This window comes from Caretta caretta, chromosome 1 (genome assembly GCF_965140235.1).
Source record: "Caretta caretta isolate rCarCar2 chromosome 1, rCarCar1.hap1, whole genome shotgun sequence".
Classification (NCBI taxonomy): Eukaryota; Metazoa; Chordata; order Testudines; family Cheloniidae; genus Caretta; species Caretta caretta.
The window spans coordinates 8,098,785-8,118,540 of NC_134206.1; the positions used below are offsets into that span (position 1 = coordinate 8,098,785).

Genomic DNA, 19,756 nt, shown 5'->3' on the forward strand with positions numbered 1-19,756 from the left:
AGAACGCAGTGGTGGAATCGCATTGTTATGCAGGTCTGAGATGACAAGTAGTGGCTGCAGAACTTTTGGATGTGAAAAGCCACCTTCCTGGAATTGTGTACTGTGCTTATCCCAGCCCTGCAGTGGAAGGACACCCAAATGAGACCTGCTTTCTCGGTGGAGAAGCATGTGGCGATTGCAGTGTGGAAGCTGGTGACTCCAGGCTGCTACTCTTCGGTCACAAATCAGTTTGGAGTTGGGAAGTCATTCGCTGGGGCTGTGTCAACCCGACTGGGCAGGGCATTAATCACATCCTGCTGCACAAGACCTTGACTCTTGGCAACATGCATGACATTGGTTTTGCCTAGAGGGATTCTCTATGTTTGAATCTAATTACCCTGTAAGGTATCTACCATTCTGATTTTACAGAGGTGATTCCTTTTTTACTTCTATTAAAAGTCTTCTTGTAAGAAACTGAATGCTTTTTCATTGTTCTAAGATCCAAGCGTTTGGGTCTGTGGTCACCTATGCAAATTGGTGAGGATTTTTACCAAACCTTCCCCAGGAAGTGGGGTGCAAGGGTTGGGAGGATTGTGGAGGGAAAGACGTGTCCAAACTACATTTTTTCAGGAACCCAGATAAAGTTTGGTGGTGGCAGTGGAATCCAAGGGCAAAGGGTAAAATAATTTATACCTTGGGGAAGTTTTAACCTAAGCTGGTAAAAGTAAGCTTAGGAGGTTTTCATGCAGGTCCCCACATCTGTACCCTAGAGTTCAGAGTGGGGAAGGAACCCTGACACTTGTCAAAAAGGCATCACTAGCGTGCCAAATGCCCATTCCACGGTCATCCTGCTCCTACTCAGCCTATTGTTGAAATGCTCCTTACTTGTCTCCAGTTTCCCTGTGTACGGCTTCATGAGCCCTGGCATTGAGGGGTATGCCAGGTCTCCCAGGATCACTGTGGGTCTTTCAACATCCCCTACAGGGATCTTCTGGTCTGGAAAGAAAGTCCCTGCTTTTAGGATTTTGTAAAGGCTGGTGTTCCTATTTTCATGCATCATGCACTTTTCCGGACCATACTACATTGATGACTATGAATCACCTGCGGTGATCCATGAATGCCTGCAACACCATGGAAAAAATATCCCTTCCGATGGATATATTCCATCACAAGGCATCTGGGGCCAAAATCGGAATATGTGTGCCGTCTGTCGCCCCTCCGCAGTTGGGGCAGCACAGCTATTTTATCAGCCATTTAAAGAAATCATAATCTAACACATACCTAGCTAGATTACTTACTAAGTTCTAAGACTCCATTCCTGTTCTGTCTCCGGCAAAAGCATCATACAGACAGACACAGAGCCTTTGTTTTTCTCCCTCCTCCCAGCTTTTGAAAGTATCTTGTCTCCTCATTGGTCATTTTGGTCAGGTGCCAATGAGGTTACCTTTAGCTTCTTAATCCTTTACAGGTGAGAGAATTTTTCCTCTGGCCAGGAGGGATTTTAAAGGGGTTTACCCTTCCCCCATATTTATGACAACAAGTTAGACCTCAATGAGGAAAATATTCCCATAGCCATGTGTTGCTTGTTGTATAATATTTGTAAAGGGAAGGGTAAAAAGTTTGCTCAGGGGTGCACTGCTGAGACAGAGCACTTGGCTGTTGATTTTGAGCAGCCAGACACCAAGGCTGTTAGAGGGGCATAATGGGGGGCAATTCGAATCAGGGAGGCTTTGCAGTAGCACTTTGAAAAGGAGAATGAGTAATATTTGTTGCTATCCTTGGGTTTGTAATGTATAATGAAGTCCAGTTTTGGTAGGGTAGGAAGCAGTTTTGATTGTTCTGGCCTAGGGTTCAATATAAGGAAATGATAAATCTGCCTGCTTGTTTCCTGCTGCCATCTGCTATCATAACTTCCACAGAAACAAATAAACAGAGCTTATCATTTAAATAACTTTGCTTTTATTGCCAAAAAAAACGCAACATGATGCACACAAGCACAGCTGACCATAAGTCCAGTTTTCATTTGAAAAGGTGTCTGCGGAGGTGGAGTGAACGGTAAAGTGAGACGTCCCAGAAATCGGAAAGGAATGTGCGGCTGGAGTTTGGGGAGGACATGGGAAAGAGTTCTGAATGTGCCGAAGGGGAGGGCGGGCACCCATCTGCTCAGTCTGGAGCATCAGGAGGGACTGCAGAATGGTGGTTTGCTGCCCCAAAACTTTTAACAGCCTCTCCATTGCATCCCTAGTGTATGCCTCTTTTTCTTTACTTTCCTGCTTCTCGCTTTCCCTCCACTGCCTGCATTCCGTCTTGTCCGCATCAGAATACTGCAGCACCTCCCAGAATATATCTTTCTTGCTCTGGCTTGGGTGCTTTCTCACTGGGAGGAAACACTCAGCTGGAGTGGAGGGAGTGCCTTCTTTCAAAGACATATCTGGTGAAGCACAAGAAACAATAAAAAGAAGCATGATCATTAAGTACACGTACAGCATTGAAACACAACGTTAAAATACACTGTTGGTAACACACCAGTCACTTTTCCACTGACCCTTGACAAGCACACCTGCCGGCGAACACTACAAGGATGGTTTCAGAGTAACAGCCGTGTTAGTCTGTATTCGCAAAAAGAAAAGGAGTACTTGTGGCACCTTAGAGACTAACCAATTTATTTGAGCATAAGCTTCAGTGAGCTACAGCTCACTTCATCGGATGCATACTGTGGAAACTGCAGCAGACTTTATATATACACAGAGAATATGAAACAATACCTCCTCCCACCCCACTGTCCTGATGGTGAGTGTTTCCAGGGGTGGTGGACATTGGGGGTGGGAAAAAAGCAATGTGAAAAGGGTCGCGGGGCACTTCTCAGGGGACAATACTCTAAAGTTTTCTACAGGTGGGGGTCATTGTGGCAGATACCTCTCTCCTGAGAGTAAGCAAGAAAGCAAGCATGCATCTACTACATGCTTGCGGTTTCCGCCCTGGTCCCTATGATACTTGCCTGTGTGCTCCTTTGGTCCTTGCCCAAGTAATGGCTGAATGGCGTGAGAAAGTGTCCCTCAATGGGGGAAGGAACAAAGCAGTTCTGTCAAGGAACCTCCAGCAGAGGATTGGCAAGTACCTGCAGGAAAGTTTCCTAGAGATCTCTCCGGAGGATTCCAGTAAAATCTTGGTGTGCATCAACACCCTGTTCTTGGTGTGCATCAACACCCTAGCTGCTTGCGGAAATGCCAGCACACACAAACACAGCCAGCCTTGTACATTTCTCTTCCCTCAACCCACCTCTGCACTTCACAAAGCAAAACCACTTACTAGGGGCCTTCTCTCCTGCTTCTGGCTCACCTGATTGTGACTGATAAGACACCTGCAGAGTGGAGAACAGCTCCTGACTGGACACAGCACTGGGCAACCCTGGCATGGGCTCCACATCTTTTAATGCCTCCACATCATTATTGATGACCTCCTCCTCTGGGTTAGGTCGAATTTCCATTGGCTCCGGCCCCACCGAAGTATCCACAGGGCTCTTGGTGGTGGAAGTGGGGTCACTACCAAGGATAGCATCCAACTCCTTATAAAAATGGCAACTCTGGGGCGCAGCACAGGAGCAACTGTTTGCCTCCCTTGCCTGCTGGTACGTGTGCCTCAGCTCCTTCACCTTTGCTCTGCACTTCCACTTCTCCCGATCAAAGCCCTTTTCCTGCAAGCTGCAAGAAATCTTCCCCTAGGTATCGAAATTCCTACAGCTGGAGCACAGCTGGGACTGCACAGCATCCTCTCTCCAAATACTGAGCAGATCCAGCAGATCCACACTGGTCCAAGTGGAAGACCATTTGCGGCATGGATCCACCATGGCTACCTGGGAAGATGTGATGTGAACACTCTACACCCAGTAAACAGGAAGGGGAATTTCAAAATTCCTGGGCCTTTAAAGGGGGAGGAGTGGAAAGTATTTACTTGGATGCAGGGCAGCAGAGTTGAAACTCCTGACCAGCGTGGTTAGGATGGGCATTGTGGGATGCCTTCAGGAGGCCAATTACAGCAATGAAATCAAGCATCGTGTCTACACTGGCACCTCAGCGACAAAACTTTTCAGCAAACGGCCTTACAACTCTCATTCAGGTGCCTTTATTCCGTCCCTGAAACTAAGGAGTTCCATCATCAAAAGTGGCTTTGTAGTGTTTACACCTCCACTATTTCTTCACCAACTGCTGCATTTTGGCAAAAAAACTTGGCAGTACATATAAGGCCTAAGGAACAATCAGGGAAAATCAGTATCCACTCGTGTTTCCTGCTGGCACCTATTAAGGTTTCCCACACCACGATGTGTAGGAATTATTGATGAAAGGAGCACCATAAAATATGGAATTGACATCAATAGGGGCAATTGTTCATAATTCATTTATCTTAATCATAAAAATGTCATTTTTCAGTTTGTGAAGAGCGACCAATCTGCTTCATCCATGAGACTAGCCTCCAGCTGTGCATGAAGTGTCTCATATTAACACTGTCTCTCCATCCAGGCATTTGTCCTGCGACCATCACCCTAGATCCTGGGCACATTCAGGAAGTCAGGGGAACATACGGTACATGCAGGAAACACAGTTCTGCCTCAGCGTTGGACACCTTCTTTCCTACTCCATGTCAGATTCCAACTCAACTGACTTCACCAACCCCTCCACCTTCATCCTGCTGGGCATTCCTGGCCTGGAGGCAGCCCATGTCTGGATCTCTATTCCCTTCTGCACCATGTATGCCATAGCCATCTTGGGGAACTTCACCATCCTTTTCATCGTGAAGAGGTAGCCGAGCCTCCATAGGCCCATGTACTATTTCCTCTGCATGCTGGTCGTCACCGACCTGGTCCCGTCTATGACCATCCTACCCAAAATGCTGAGCATCTTCTGGTTCAATTCCAGGGAGATCAATTTCAGTGCCTGCCTCACCCAGACGTACTTCATTCTCAGCTGCTCTGTGATGCATTCTGGGATCCTCGTACCATGGCTTTTGATTGCTCCGTGGCCATCTGTGATCCCCTGAGACATTCCACCACTCTGACAAACCCTGTGGTGGCCAAAATTGGACTGGCCGTGGTGCTGCGTGGCGTCATGCTCATACTGCCCCATCCCTTCCTAGCGAGGAGGTGGCCATATTGCAGAACCAACATCATTCCCTACACAAAAGATTATGCTCAGATAAATTGATTAGTCTCTAAGGTGCCACTAGTACTCCTTTTCTTTTTCTTTCAAAACCATTTCTTTGAATTTACAATAACCTAAAGCACCATCAATTGTCATTTTATTGAATATATCCAGAGCTTTACCAGTTAAATTAGTAACTAAAGTGGCATCTTCTGGTCATCAGGAATCTTATGAATCACACACAGCCTCTCAAAGGTAGTGAAGGATTCAGCAATATCCCCTGCCTCATTGTATGCAGGACACAGCTGTTCTCATCTGAGGATTGTTGGAGAGGTGGGAATGAGTGGAGTGGAAGAGTTCTGGTTCTGCTTTTCCAGCAAGTCTAATTGGTGATTCCGCTCTCTCTCTTTCTTCTCACTTTCTTGTGTTTTAGTTCCATACCCCTTCTGTGTTTAGCCCCCTATCTGGCAGACTCTGCCTGCATTAGCTGCGAAATTCTCTTGTGTTTTTTCTTTTTCTACTGCCTGCAAACTGAATATCTCCGATTTCACAATCCTTTTGCTGTTTGCACTCATCTTGCTGCTTCTCTGTCCCTACTTCCTTTTCCCAAAATAAGCAAACAGAAAATAACAAACTGGTCACCTCTTTGACTAATCTCCAGCCACCACACTTCAAATCTCACTTAAAATTTCTATACCAGTGTATGAAGTACAAATCTCAGAACAAGAAGTGGTGCATTTCACCCTGCTCATTGTGCTGGACTTCCCCAGAGCGCAACCTCAAACTCGGGTACCCCTGAGCCCTCTGGCACACTATAATCTGAGTCCCCTCTCACACTGTGATTATGTAACAAATTGCAGACCCCTCCAGGTCCTGCAGTCACACAAACATTCACAGGAAGTGACACACCGAGCTGAGTTACATGACTTTCGCCAGCCACTCATGAACCAACAATAGAGAGGCTCCAGCCAATTCCCCCCAGCTCCCCAGTTTAGGACCCCAGAGCTGTACCGTCTTGCCCTGGTCAGAAGCCTGACCAGTGTAAATTTATTACCCAGTCTGCATCTCCCTCAATGTGGAGAGGACAATGCACCAGCCTCTCTTCTTGAGCAGATTTCCCTTTTGCATTTCAAACAACACACTGTTTTAGGTAAAAAAACATAAAACCGATTTCTTAACTACAGAAAGATAGATTTTAAGTGATTATAACTAATAAGTTAACAGATCAAAGTAGATTACCTAAGAAATGAAGCAAAATTGCAATCTAAGTTCTATAAACTTAAAAGGGTTTGACTCAAGTACTTTCTCACCCTGAGTCTTCCATACATGGGCTAAGATTTCTCCTTTCCAGCTTGAGAACAGCTCCTCATTCAAAATCTTTTCCCTCTAGCTGTGTTTTGAGGTGTTGAATTGTGAGGGGAGTGAGGTCAAGTGATGATGTCACTTCCCCTTTTTAGAGCTTCTGCCAGGTGCAGGGAAATTCATTGTCCCAAACGAAGCACAGTAGTGTAGAGCGTCACAGGGATGATCCAGAGAGTGACAGGGGGTGGGGAGGAGAGCAGTGAGTGAGGGGTGGGGTCTTGAGGGGAAGAGGCAGAGCAGGGGTGGAACCTGGGGGAAGAGGCAGGGCAGAGGGGTGAGGCCTCAGGCTTCCAATTACCAGCAATTAGAAGGGTGGCAACCCTATGAGTTGCACAAAGATGGATTCCCCTGTTTGTCACGTTGACACAGCACAGTAAGGTCAGGAAAGGATTTAATGTCTCTTTGACTGGCCAGTCAGTGATTCAGGGAAGGGGCCCACCACCATGTTACCAGCGAGCTCTGCATGCAGTTTTGTCTGAGAGCCAGAGACCAGGAGAAAACTTTAGGTCCCTTTCTGAGTAAAGAGCTGGAGCAGCCTACTCTGGATCTCCTGAGTCTTCACCCCATAGATGATGGGGTTTAGCATGGGGGGCACCAGGAGGTACATGTTGGCCATGAGAACGTGCAAATTCAGGGCCACATTGTGCCCAAACCGTTCCGTGAGGGCGGCAAAGAGATGTGGGATGTAAAAGGCTAAGATGACACAGAGGTGGGAGCCACATGTCCCAAAAGTCTTGAGGTGGGCATCCTTTGTTGGGAGGCTGAAGATGGCCCTGAGGATCTGGGTATAGGACATGGTGATAAAAAGCACATCTAGACCGATCGCCAAGAATGCCACAGAGAGGCTGTAGTAACTTCTGAGGCAGATGTCGGCACAGGCCAACTTCACCACAGCAATGTGCTCACAATAGGTGTTTGGAATGGTGTTGGCTCTGCAATATGGCAACCTCCTCACCAGGAAGGGATAGGGCAGTATGAGCATGACACCACGCAGCACCACAACCAGGCCAATTTTGGACCACCACAGGGTTTGTCAGGGTGGTGGAATGTCTCAGGGGATCGCAGATGGTCACAGAGCGATCAAAAGCCATGGCCACGAGGATCCCAGACTGTATCACAGAGAATCTGAGAATGAAGTACATCTGGGTGAGGCAGGCACTGAAATTGATCTCCCTGGAAATGAACCAGAAAATGCTCAGCATTTTGGGTAGGATGGATGTAGACAGGACCAGGTCGGTGATGGCCAGCATGCAGAGGAAATAGTACATGGGCCCATGGAGGCTTGGCTCCCTCTTCGCGATGAACAGGATGGTGAAGTTCCCCAAGATGGCTATGGCGTACATGGCATAGAAGGGGATGGAGATCCAGACATGGGCTGCCTCCAGGCCGGGAATGCCCAGCAGGATGAAGGTGGAGGGGTTGTTGAAGTCAGTTGAGTTGGAATCTGACATGGAGTAGGAGAGAAGGTTTCCAACGCTGAGGCAGAATGATGTTTCCTGCATGTACCGTACGATCCCCTGACTTCCTGTATGAACCCAGGCTGTAGGACGATAGTCGCAGGACAAATACCTGGATGGAGAGACAGTGTTAATATGAGACACTTCATGCACTACTGGAGGCTGTTCTCATTGATGAAGCAGGTTGGTCGTTCCACACACACTGAAAAAAGATATTTTCATTATTCAGATAAATGAATTATGAACAAAAGACCCTAATAATGCCAATTCCATATTTTATAGTGCTCCCTTTGTCAATAATTCCTACACATCCTGGTGTGGGAAACCTTAATAGGCACCAGCAGGAAGCATGAGTGGATACTTGTTTTCCCTTATTGGTCCCTCGGCCGTGTCTACACTGCCAAGCTTTTTTTGCCAAAAGGCAGCATTTGGTGATGAAATAGTAGAGGTGTTAACACCTCAAACACTTTTCATGATGGAACTCCTCAGTTTCAGTGACGTAATAAAGCCACCTGGACGAGAGCTGCAAGGTTTTTACTCAAACTTTTTGTCGCCAAAGTGCCAGTGTAGACACCCTGCTTGATTTTATCACTGTAATTGGCCCATTGCTCACTCACCATGCTTGCATTGTTCACTGGCATGTGTGCTTGTCAAGAGTTATGGGGAAAGAGACTGGTGTGTTACCAGCAGTGTACTTTAATGTAGCATTTCAATGCTGTACATATAGTTAACAATAATGCTTCTGTTTATTGTTACTTGTGCTTCACCTGATATGTTCTTGAAAGGAGGCACCCCCTCCACTCCAGCCGAGTGTCTCCACCGGATAAGAAAGCACCAAAGATGGAGCAAGGAAGATATGTTCCGGGAGGTGCAGCAATACTCTGATGCAGACAAGATGGAACGCAGGCAGTGGAGGGAAAGCGAGAAGCAGGAAAGGAAAGAAAATGAAGCATACTCTAGGGATGAAATGGAGAGACTGATGAAAGTTTTGGAGCAGCAAACCAACATGCTGCAGTCCCTCCTGATGCTCGAGACTGAGCAGATGGGTGCCCGCCCTCCCCTTCAGCACATTCAGAACTCTTTCCCATGTCTTCCCCAAACTCTGCCCACTCATTCCTTTCTGAGTTCTGAGACGTCTCACTTTACTGTTCATTCCACCTCTGCAGACACCTTTTCAAATGAAAGCTGGACTTACGTTCAGTAGTGTATGTGTGCGTATGGTGTTGTGGGTTTTTTGGCAATAAAAGCAAAGTTATTTGAATAATAAGCCCTCTTTATTTGTTTCTGTTGAAGTTATGATAACAGATGGCAGCAGCAAACTAGCAAGCAGTTTCGTCATTTCCTTATATTGAAACCTGGACCAGAACAATCACAACTGCTTCCTACCCTACCAAAACTGGACTTCATTATGCATTACAATCCCATGCATAGCAATAAACATTACTTGTTCTCATTTTCAAAGTGTTGCCGTAAAGCCTCCCTGATTTGAATTGCCCCCCATTGTGCTATCTGCTAGCCTTGATATCGGACTGCTTAAAATCAGCAGCCATGTGTTCTGTTTCAGCAGTGGACCCCTGAGAAAACTTTACGCCCTGACCTAGGATTCCAGGTTTCCCAGGTACGGCTTCATGAGCCCTGGTGTTGAAGGGTATGTCAGGTCTCCTGGGAGCACTATGGGCATTTCAACATCCCCTGTGGGGATCTTCTGGTCTGGAAAGAAAGTCCCCACTTTCAGCTTTCTGTAAAGGCCGGTGTTCCTAAAGATTCATGCGTCATGCACTTTTCAGGACCACCCTGCATTGATGTCAATGAAATGCCCACAGTGATCCTCGAGTACCCATAACACCATGGAGAAGTACCCCTTCCAATTAATATATTCTATCACAAGGCATCCAGTGCCAAAATTGGAATATGTGTGCTATCTATCGCCCCTCTGCAGTTGGGGAAACGCATTTCTGCAAAGCCATCCGCAATGTCACGCACGTCCACAAGAGTTACGGTCTTATGCAGCAGGATGTGCTTAATGGCCCTGCACACTTGCGTTAACGCAGCCCCAAAGGTCGACTTCCCAACTCCAAACCATTTTGAGACCGATCAGTAGCAGCCTGGAGTTGCCAGCTTCCACAATGCAATCGCCATGCGCTTTCCCACCGAGAGCACAGCTCTCATTTGGGTGTCCTTGCGCGGGAGGACTAGGGTGAGTTCAGTACACAATTCCAGGAAGGTGGCTTTCCACATCCAGAAGTTCTGCAGCCGCTGAGCGTCATACCAGACCTGCAGAACGATGCGATTCCACCACTCACTGCTAGTTTCCCGAGCCCAAAAATGTCGTTCCACCATGCTCAGCTGTTCTGTGAATGCCAAAAGCAATCTAACGCTGCTCTTATCTGTGTCAGACATTGTGTCAGGCAACTGTGACTCCTGTTGCTTTCGCAGCTTCGAGATTGACTCCACTGCCATTCACGATGTGCTACTGACAGCTAGGAGAGCTGTGCGGGATCCATTCCCGCAAACAGAGGGGGCAGACTGAGCAGAAAACACTGGACGTTGGAAAATGACACATAGGACGTTGGAAAATGCTGTGACGGAAATAAATGCATCATGGGACATTGAGCCTGGAGCCATGATATGCTGTGATCTGCTCTGCCTTCCCACAACACCTATGTGCACAAGATGGAGAGCTGAACTGTGGGATAGCTACCCACAGTGCATTGCTCTCACTGTCGTTGCGACCGCCCCACCTGTGGACGTGCTATGCCGAAAGAGAGAGGCAGTGTGAACATGCAACAACGATTTTCTTTAATGGCTTTTTCGTCATTGACCAAACTTCCAGTGAAAAAAGTCTGCCAATTTTCACATAGCCTTAATGCAATGAAACCCAGGCTACAGAGCCAAGCTGTAGGAAGCTTCTCATTCACCTAGTTACTGAAAATCTGAAAGTGGGGAAAAAAACACCTTTGCCAAGACATGCGCCGGGGGAAACATCCCAAATAGAACCCACCTCAGGGAAAAGACTGGGGCGTCATTGATAGCAGCTCCACGGAAACACCTGCTCATTTGCGGTAGTGGCCACAACAAAGACAATGTTCAGATGCCTAAGGAATGGGAGGGAGAATATCCTGCTCTGGAGATGCACTCAGTTTTGGTCACCCAGTCTCTATAAAGGATGTAGCAGATAGAAAGGGGATTTCCCAGGCAGGCTGTGAGAAAGGGGGAGGCTGCCATATGTGGAGAGACTGAAAAGTCTAGGACTGGTTAGTTTAAAGAAGAGACAAATAATGAGGCATAGGATAGAGGAGAAGAAAATAAAAGAATGGAACTGATTACATTGAATGGACAAACAGAGAACAGCTCCCAGCCAGTCATAGCTATCTACAGATACCCTTCAAAAGGGCCAATTCCCCAAAGAGGAAACAAACTGGGTATGTTTAGTTTGGAAAAAAGGAGATTAAGGATGGACATGATAGCGATCTTCAAATATTTGAAAGGCTGCCATAAGAAGATGAGGAAAGTTTGTTTCTCTCCTGAGACAGAGGGCAGAACAAAAGGCAATGGGTTCAAAGTACAGCAGAGCAGATTGAGATTAAATGTCAGGAAAAACTTGTTGCTGGCACCCAGTGCCGAGAGGCAAAACAACAGCAGGGGTTCGTTACCCGGTGTGTTTCACTCAATAATCACAACGGGGTGGAGAAGCAGAAAAGTTTATTTGCAGCTGCAAACAAGGTACAGGGAGAATAGAATCTCAAATCCTGCTCCCCTTAGCAGGTCATTACACACACTTTTATATTCCTTAATGCTACTGCACTACACATCAGCCAATCAAAACTTTACACAAATACTCTGCCTTCCTTATATGGGTTACAACAATGTTTATTTCCTGCAACCTCTAACAAGCATTCCTAGCAACTTAAACAACCAGCACATTCTGTCTGGCCTTGTAACTGTCTCTCCTATTATCTTTAACTTGGCGTCAGCAAACCTTACACTATAAGGCATTATCTGCTGCTGCAACATTGTTTTAAGAGCAAAAAGAGCTTACTCAAACCAGCCAGGCCTGCATTCTATTAAGGGGGGTTAAGAAGAAGCCCTTAGGCCTTCAGCAGGGAGACTTCCTCGACCCTTATGGCCTTCCATCCCCTCAACTTAATTAGTGGCCATGCCCTGGGGTCTCCAACAAACTCCCTCACTGTAAGAACAGCAGGACAATGGAACAGTCACCTAGGCAGGTGGTGGAAGCTCCTTCACTGGAGGTTTTCCAAAGGAGGCCGGATAGCCTCTGTCCTGGATGGTTTCGACACAACAAATCCTACATTTTGGTTTTGGGTTAGACTAGCTGATCCTTGCAGGTCCCTTCTCACTTACTGGAGGCCATCAGCCAGGGGTAGAGGAAAGAGGGACATTTTGGCCAGTGAAATTGGCACTAACACCTCCCCTGTGGCAAGAGCCCCAGCATGGTTAATGGCTGCGCAGTGTGGAAAGGACCACAGACCTATTCTCTAGCCCATCTCGCCGACGTTGCACTGGGTTTGTCGAGCAGGTGAGCTCCTCAGCAAGAGATGGGTACCTGTGCATTCTGAGCCTGACGTGTCTTCCCAGGGAATCCCCCCAGGCAGCCATTTCCCACACCTCTCTCACCCCAGCATCTGCAGCAGCAACACAGGGGTCTGCAACATTTATAATCTAGCTGTGCGCAATCCCAGGGGGGTTTGATCAGCCTCCAGGGGAGAAGCAGCATGTGAACGGAAACAGGCTGGAGACTAGAGACACTCTCGCCAATGAGATCTGGAGAAAGGTGACTGAGGGGAGATACAAACACTTTCTGCAGGCACATGGAGCTATCGCTAAGGGGTCAGAGATCAGTAATTCTCATCATTAACCATCATCATATTGTGCAGAAAGTGTCATTGAAGGATCTTCAAAACACCTAGCAAAGGAAGGTCACTAGGAACATATCCCCATTATACTAATAGGTAAACTGAGACGTGACTTGGTGAAGGTCACACAGAGAATGACAGACAGAACCCAGAAGTCCTGACTTCGCTACTGTCACCACGGTCTCTCCATTAGTAACTGAGCGCATGACAAGAAGGAAATGGATTCATGGTATAGCATTGCTTGTTCGTTCCATGGCTTTGAGAGACTTGCCCAGGATGCAACCTGGAATTGGGGTACCACTGAGCCCTCTGGCATACCAACCTGGCTCCCTCTCACACTGTGAGGCTGTGACAAGCTGCAATCTGCTCCAGGTTTTGCACTTCCACTGCCAGAGACGCACCCAGCTGCAGTTACATGAATGCTTTCACTAGGCACTCATGAACCACCAATAGAGAGGCTCCAGCCAATTCCTGTCTACCCCCAGCTCCCCAGCCTAGGACCCCAGAGATGTACTGTCTTACCTTGGTCAGAAGCCCGGCGAGTGTAAGTTTATTACTCAGTCTGCCCCTCCCTCAGTGTGGAGAGGACAATGCACCAGCCCCTGTTCCTGAGCATATTTCCCTTTTACATTTCAAACAATACACTGTATTCGGTAAAAATATATAAAACCTCTTTATTAACTACAGAAGGATAGATTATAAGTGATGACAAGTAATAAGTGTACAGATCAAAGGAGATTACCTAAGAAATAAAGCAAAATGACAATTGGAGTTCTATAAACTAGACAGGATTTGAATTACGCAGTGTGTCACCCTGATGGTACAAACCGTCCACCTGTCTTCCATACACAGGCTAGAAATGCCTTCAGCTTGGGACCAAATCCCCAGTTTGGTCCTTCTTCCTAAGGTTTTTCCAGGTGTTGAGTTATGCGGGGAGTGAGGCCAAGTGATTTGTTACTTCCACCTTTTATGGCTTCTGTCTTGTGGAGGGAACCTCATTTTTCCAAGCAAAAGCCCCCAGTACAGTTAGTGGAAAAGTACAGGCACAAATGGAATCCAGTGTCACATCAGCTGGTCACATGCCCTCGCACGCTTTCAGAGCTTTAGATACAAAAATGATACATGCATACAAAGAAGGTAATCATATTCAGCAAAGCGTAACTTTTTCATTGATACCTTACATGACATACTTTATATAAAATATATCACAGTCATATCACCGTGGTAAATATGGGAGTGCCAGGGAGATGCTTTGGGGCACAGAATGTCACACCTCCCCCAATAGTTTACTGCAGGAGTTTTAGTCACTGACTTATTTGGAGGGAGTGTGCACAAGGCCTTCTTAAGTGTTGGAACATACAACTCCCAAGTGTTGCAAACATTGTAGTGTTCTCCACATGTGTTTTTGCAAAGTTCTGTGTGCCTTCTCTGGGTCATTAGAAAACCTCTCTTTGTATCTGTGCAGCATTGTCAACCATTGTGCTTTTCCAGCTGGTGATAACTCAATAGAGATATTCATCAATGTCATGCAGTGGTGTGCCTCAGTTTCCCCTTCCACAAAGACAACCACATTTTTTATGGTTTCCCTGCTGTAAGGAGGTTTGAGCCTGTTTACAGGTGTCAGAGGAACAGCCGTGTTAGTCTGTATTCGCAAAAAGAAAAGGAGTACTTGTGGCACCTTAGAGACTAACCAATTTATTTGAGCATGAGCTTTCGTGAGCTACAGCTCACTTCAGTGAGCTGTAGCTCACGAAAGCTCATGCTCAAATAAATTGGTTAGTCTCTAAGGTGCCACAAGTACTCCTTTTCTGTTTACAGGTGTTAGCTGAGAAGCAGTATCCCCATAGGGCTTCTTGTTTACTATTTGTAGCATGTCCGAAAGCTTTTCTCCAAAATCATGCATGTTGCACCTTTTCATACAATTTACCATCAGTACCAAATTCTTTATTATAAAATTTACTATTAGCAACAAATATTGCATCATGAGATTTAACACCACCACCAAATCTTTTATCACAGATAGGTGTTTTCAAATATTTTTATTATACCATGCCTTCTGCTTCGACAGTTTGATTTGTTCAATACCCATTGTGTCTTTCAACTCCTTCCTGAACCTTAACAGTTGTTTAGTTACTGGTTTTCCTTTCCCCTCAATATCCCCTTGAAAAGAGGTGGCCTTTGGCAGGACACTAATGAGAGTATCAATTCTGGACAAATTGCTTAGAGCAGGGCAGTCATAGCCCAAGGCTGGGGTCCTTTACCTTTAAGGCACGCCAAACCAGCCAAACAGAGAGGACTTTGGTTTTACCCCACTGGCTAACCAGAAGTCATACAAGCAATGCCCTCAGATACTCCAGTTCCCTTGTATCACCACCAGTGCCACTCCTTATGGGGCTGAATGGTTATGAAAACCAATTCCTCAGATAAAGGAAAAAGGTTCTTCAGATCCCAAAGGACCAAGCCCCAGACCCAGGTCAATATACAAGTTAGATCTTACCCACAAATCATGCTGTTGTCAATCCTTTAGAATCTAAAATCTACAGGTTTATTTATAAAATGAAAGAAATATAGAGGGGTGTTAAAATTGGTTAAATGGAATCAAATACATACAACAATTGTAAAGTTCTTCATTCAAGCTTGTGTCAGGCTTGATGGGATTACTGCTGATTTAAAGCAATCAAGTCTCTGGAGTACAAACATCCCTTCCTGGATGGGTTGTTCAGTCCTTTGTTCAGAGCTTCAGTTTCAAGCACAGTTCCTCCAGAAGTCAGAAGCAGGATCATAAACATACAGCTAAAGATAGCATAAAATCCCTCCTTTACCTGTAAAGGGTCAAGAAGCTCAGATAACCTGGCTGGCACCTGACCAAAAGGACCAATAAGGGGAGAAGATACTTTCAAATCTTGGGGGAAGGTTTTTGTTTTGTGTTTTCTTTGTGTTTTCTTGGGAGGCAGAGAGGCACCAGGTCAGGGAAATCCATCTCCTCCAAACAATCCTGAAATGAGTCTCTGATACTACAAAAAGTGTAAGTAAACAAGGCAAGGCGCATTAGGTTATCTTTTGTTTTAGCTTGTGAATTTTCCCTGTGCTTAGAGGGAGATTTATCCCTATTTTTTGTAACTTTAAAGTTTTACCTAAAGGGGAATCCTCTGTGTTTTGAATCTGATTACCCTGTAAAGTTACCTTCCATCCTGATTTTACAGAGGTGCTTCTTTTACTTCTTTTCTTTATAATAAAGTTCTGTTTTTAAGAATCTGATTGGGGTTTTAAGTGTCCTAAAAACCCAAGGGTCTGGTCTGTGCTCACCTGGTTTACCTATTTTGTTGGTAGATTATTCTCAAGCCTCCCCAGGAGAGGGGGTGAAGGGGTGTGGGGGGATATTTTAGGGAAACAGAAACTCCAAGTGGTCCTTTTCTTGAATCTTTGTCTAACTCACTTGGTAGTGGTAGCAGTACCCATCCAAGGACAAGGAAGTATTTGTGCCTTGGGGAAGTTTTTAACCTAACCTTGTAGAAATAAGCTTAGGGGGTCTTTCATGTGGGTCCCCACATCTGTACCCTAGAGTTCAGAGTGGGGAGGGAACCCTGTCACGATTGAAGACAAAATGGAGGGGATTCCAGGGTCTTTTATATCCTCTGCCATGTGGAAGGACACCTCTTTGTTCTTACTGTGGAAAATCACAGCAGCAAGATAGAGTTGGGAGTCACATGGGTAAGTCACATGTCCATGCATGACTCAGTTTGCAGACAGCAGCCATTGCTCACATGCTATCTTGATCGTTCCCAGGAAAGCTCCTCAGATGTGGATGGGAGTCTCCGAAGGTCCCTTCTCAGTTAAGTGTTTCTTCACTGGGCACTTAGAATAGTCCTTTCTCAAGAAGCTAACCAAATGCTTCACTGATGCTACTTAGAATCAAACATATTGAGATACAAGTACATAGCTAATATCCATAACTTCAAATATAAACATGATACACACATACATACAGCATAATCATAACCAGCAAATTACAACCTTTCATAGACACCTTACTTGACCTTCTTTGTACAAGATTTGGTGCCGCTATAGGACCTTGCTTGCAACAATGATCTATATGGTCACAGTTCATGTCAATAACATCACACCCCTTTAGTAGCGATCTCAGTCTAAGGCAATCTTTGGGGTCTTGGTACGCCAGGGTCTGATGAGATAAGGAAGTAAGTGGGCTTTACATGTTGGCTAGCCCCCTGCAGAGCTGCTTCCCAACCCTAGAGTTATGGCCATGGAAACAATCCACCTCCCTCTTGGACTCTCCTTGTGATCCCCACTGCCAGCACTGAGACCTTCCCCTCCCCTTTCCAAGAGGGCTGTGGTCTGTGCTGTCTGGGCTAAAAGCTGTGTCTTTTCACACCTGCTTCCTGTGTCATAGAATCGTAGAATATCAGGGTTGGAAGGGACCTCAGGAGGTCATCTAGTCCAACCCCCTGCTCAAAGCAGGACCAATCCCCAACTAAATCATCCCAGCCAGGGCTTTGTCAAGCCTGACCTTAAAAATATCTAAGGAAGGAGATTCCACCACCTCCCTAGGTAACGCATTCCAGTGTTTCACCACCCTCCTAGTGAAAAAGTTTTTCCTAATATCCAACCTAAACCTCCCCCACTGTAACTTGAGACCATTATTCCTTGTCCTGTCCTCTTCTACCACTGAGAATAGTCTAGAACCATCCTCTCTGGAACCCCCTTTCAGGTAATTGAAAGCAGCTATCAAATCCCCCCTCATTCTTCTCTTCCGCAGACTAAACAATCCCAGTTCCCTCAGTCTCTCCTCATAAGTCATATGTTCCAGTCCCCTAATCATTTTTGTTGCCCTCCGCTGGACGTTTTCCAATTTTTCCACATCCTTCTTGTAGTGTGGGGCCCAAAACTGGACACTGTACTCCAGATGAGGCCTCACCAATGTCGAATAGAGGGGAACGATCACGTCTCTCGATCTGCTGGCAATGCCCCTACGTATACATCCCAAAATGCTATTGGCCTTCTTGGCAACAAGGGCACACTGTTGACTCATATCCAGCTTCTCATCCACTGTAACCCCTAGGTCCTTTTCTGCAGAACTGTTGCCGAGCCATTCAGTCCCTAGTCTGTAGCGGTGCATGCGATTCTTCCATCCTAAGTGCAGGATTCTGCACTTGTCCTTGTTGAACCTCATCAGATTTCTTTTGGCCCAATCCTCCAATTTGTCTAGGTCCCTCTATATCCTATCCCTACCCTCCAGCGTATCTATCTCTCCTCCCAGTTTAGTGTCATCTGCAAACTTGCTGAGGGTGCAATCCACACCATCCTCCAGATCATTTATGAAGATATTGAACAAAACCGGCCCCAGGACCGACCCTTGGGGCACTCCACTTCATACCGGCTGCCAACTAGACATGGAGCCATTGATCACTTCCTGTTGAGCCCGACAATCTAGCCAACTTTCTATCCACCTAATAGTCCATTCATCCAGCCCATACTTCTTTAACTTGCTGGCAAGAATACTGTGGGAGATTGTCTCAAAAGCTTTGCTAAAGTCAAGGAACAACACGTCCACTGCTTTCCCCTCATCCACAGAGCCAGTGATCTCGTCATAGAAGGCAATTAGGTTAGTCAAGCATGACTTGCCCTTGGTGAATCCATGCTGACTGTTCCTGATCACTTTCCTCTCCTCTAAGTGCTTCAGAATTGATTCCTTGAGGACCTGCTCCATGATTTTTCCAGGGACTGAGGTGAGGCTGACTGGCCTGTAGTTCCCAGGATCCTCCTTCTTCCCTTTTTTAAAGATGGGCACTACATTGGCCTTTTTCCTGTCCTCCGGGACTTCCCCCGATCATTATGAGTTTTCAAAGATAATGGCCAATGGCTCTGCATTCACATCCGCCAACTCCTTTAGCACTCTTGGATGCAGCACATGCAGCCCCATGGACTTGTGCTTGTCCAGCTTTTCTAAATAGTCCTGAACCACTTCTTCCTTCACAGAGGGCTGGTCACCTCCTTCCCATGCTGTGCTGTCCAGTGCAGTAGTCTGGGAGCTGACCTTGTTCGTGAAGACAGAGGCAAAAAAAGCATTGAGTACATTAGCTTTTTCCACATCCTCTGTCACTAGGTTGCCTCCCTCATTCAGTAAGGGTCCCACTCTTTCCTTGACTTTCTTCTTGTTGCTAACATACCTAACTTCTTGTTACTCTTAAGATCTTCCACTTCTTGTAAGCTTCTTTTTTGTGTTCAAGATCAGCAAGGATTTCACTGTTAAGCCAAGCTGGTCGCCTGCCATATTTACTATTCTTTCTACACATCGGGATGGTTTGTCCCTGTAACCTCAATAAGGATTCTTTAAAATACAGAGTCTTCCCAACCCAGGGAATTTCCTCCTCCCCTCTGTCAGTTGGGTCATTAGCATTTCCACAGACAACCATTGATTCAGTTGGACCTGCATCCTGTCTGAGAGGGACAGAGTTACTTTTCACAAGCATGTCAGGAACAAAGTCCTGAATCATCGGGAGCTGGATTGGAATACCCTGCGTCACCCCTCTCTCTATCCCCGAGAGGTCAGTTGTGTGACGGCTCCTCTTCCGGAGGTCAGTTCTTTCTCAAAGGCTGAGCCACAGGTTGGGTGCCTGGGAGCACAAATGCTGAATCGTCCATTCTGTCCTGGGCATCCTCCCCCATGTAATCAGTTAGGAGACATTCCTGTACTCCCACTATTCGTCCCCCAGTTTCCTCCTCTGGGCCTCACCTAGGACACCTACTCCTATGCTCTCTAGAGTGGAATCTATCCCCCAGTCAGCCATGAAGGAGTCACAGCTAACAGCCTGGACAGTTGTCTCTGTGGCAGGCTCTACACGCCCCTCCCTTCCTGTGGTGGTGTTGCCTCCTGCTGCAGTGTTAAAGGAACCCACACACACCTCCTCAGTGATTTCTGTGATTCTATCAC

At 46.4% G+C, this 19,756-nt stretch overlaps 1 pseudogene; it reads right to left on the bottom strand.

Moving 5' to 3' along the window:
- Positions 1–6,978: 6,978 nt before the first annotated feature.
- On the bottom strand, positions 6,979–7,978 carry LOC125645222 (olfactory receptor 52R1-like; annotated as a pseudogene).
- Positions 7,979–19,756: the final 11,778 nt, after the last annotated feature.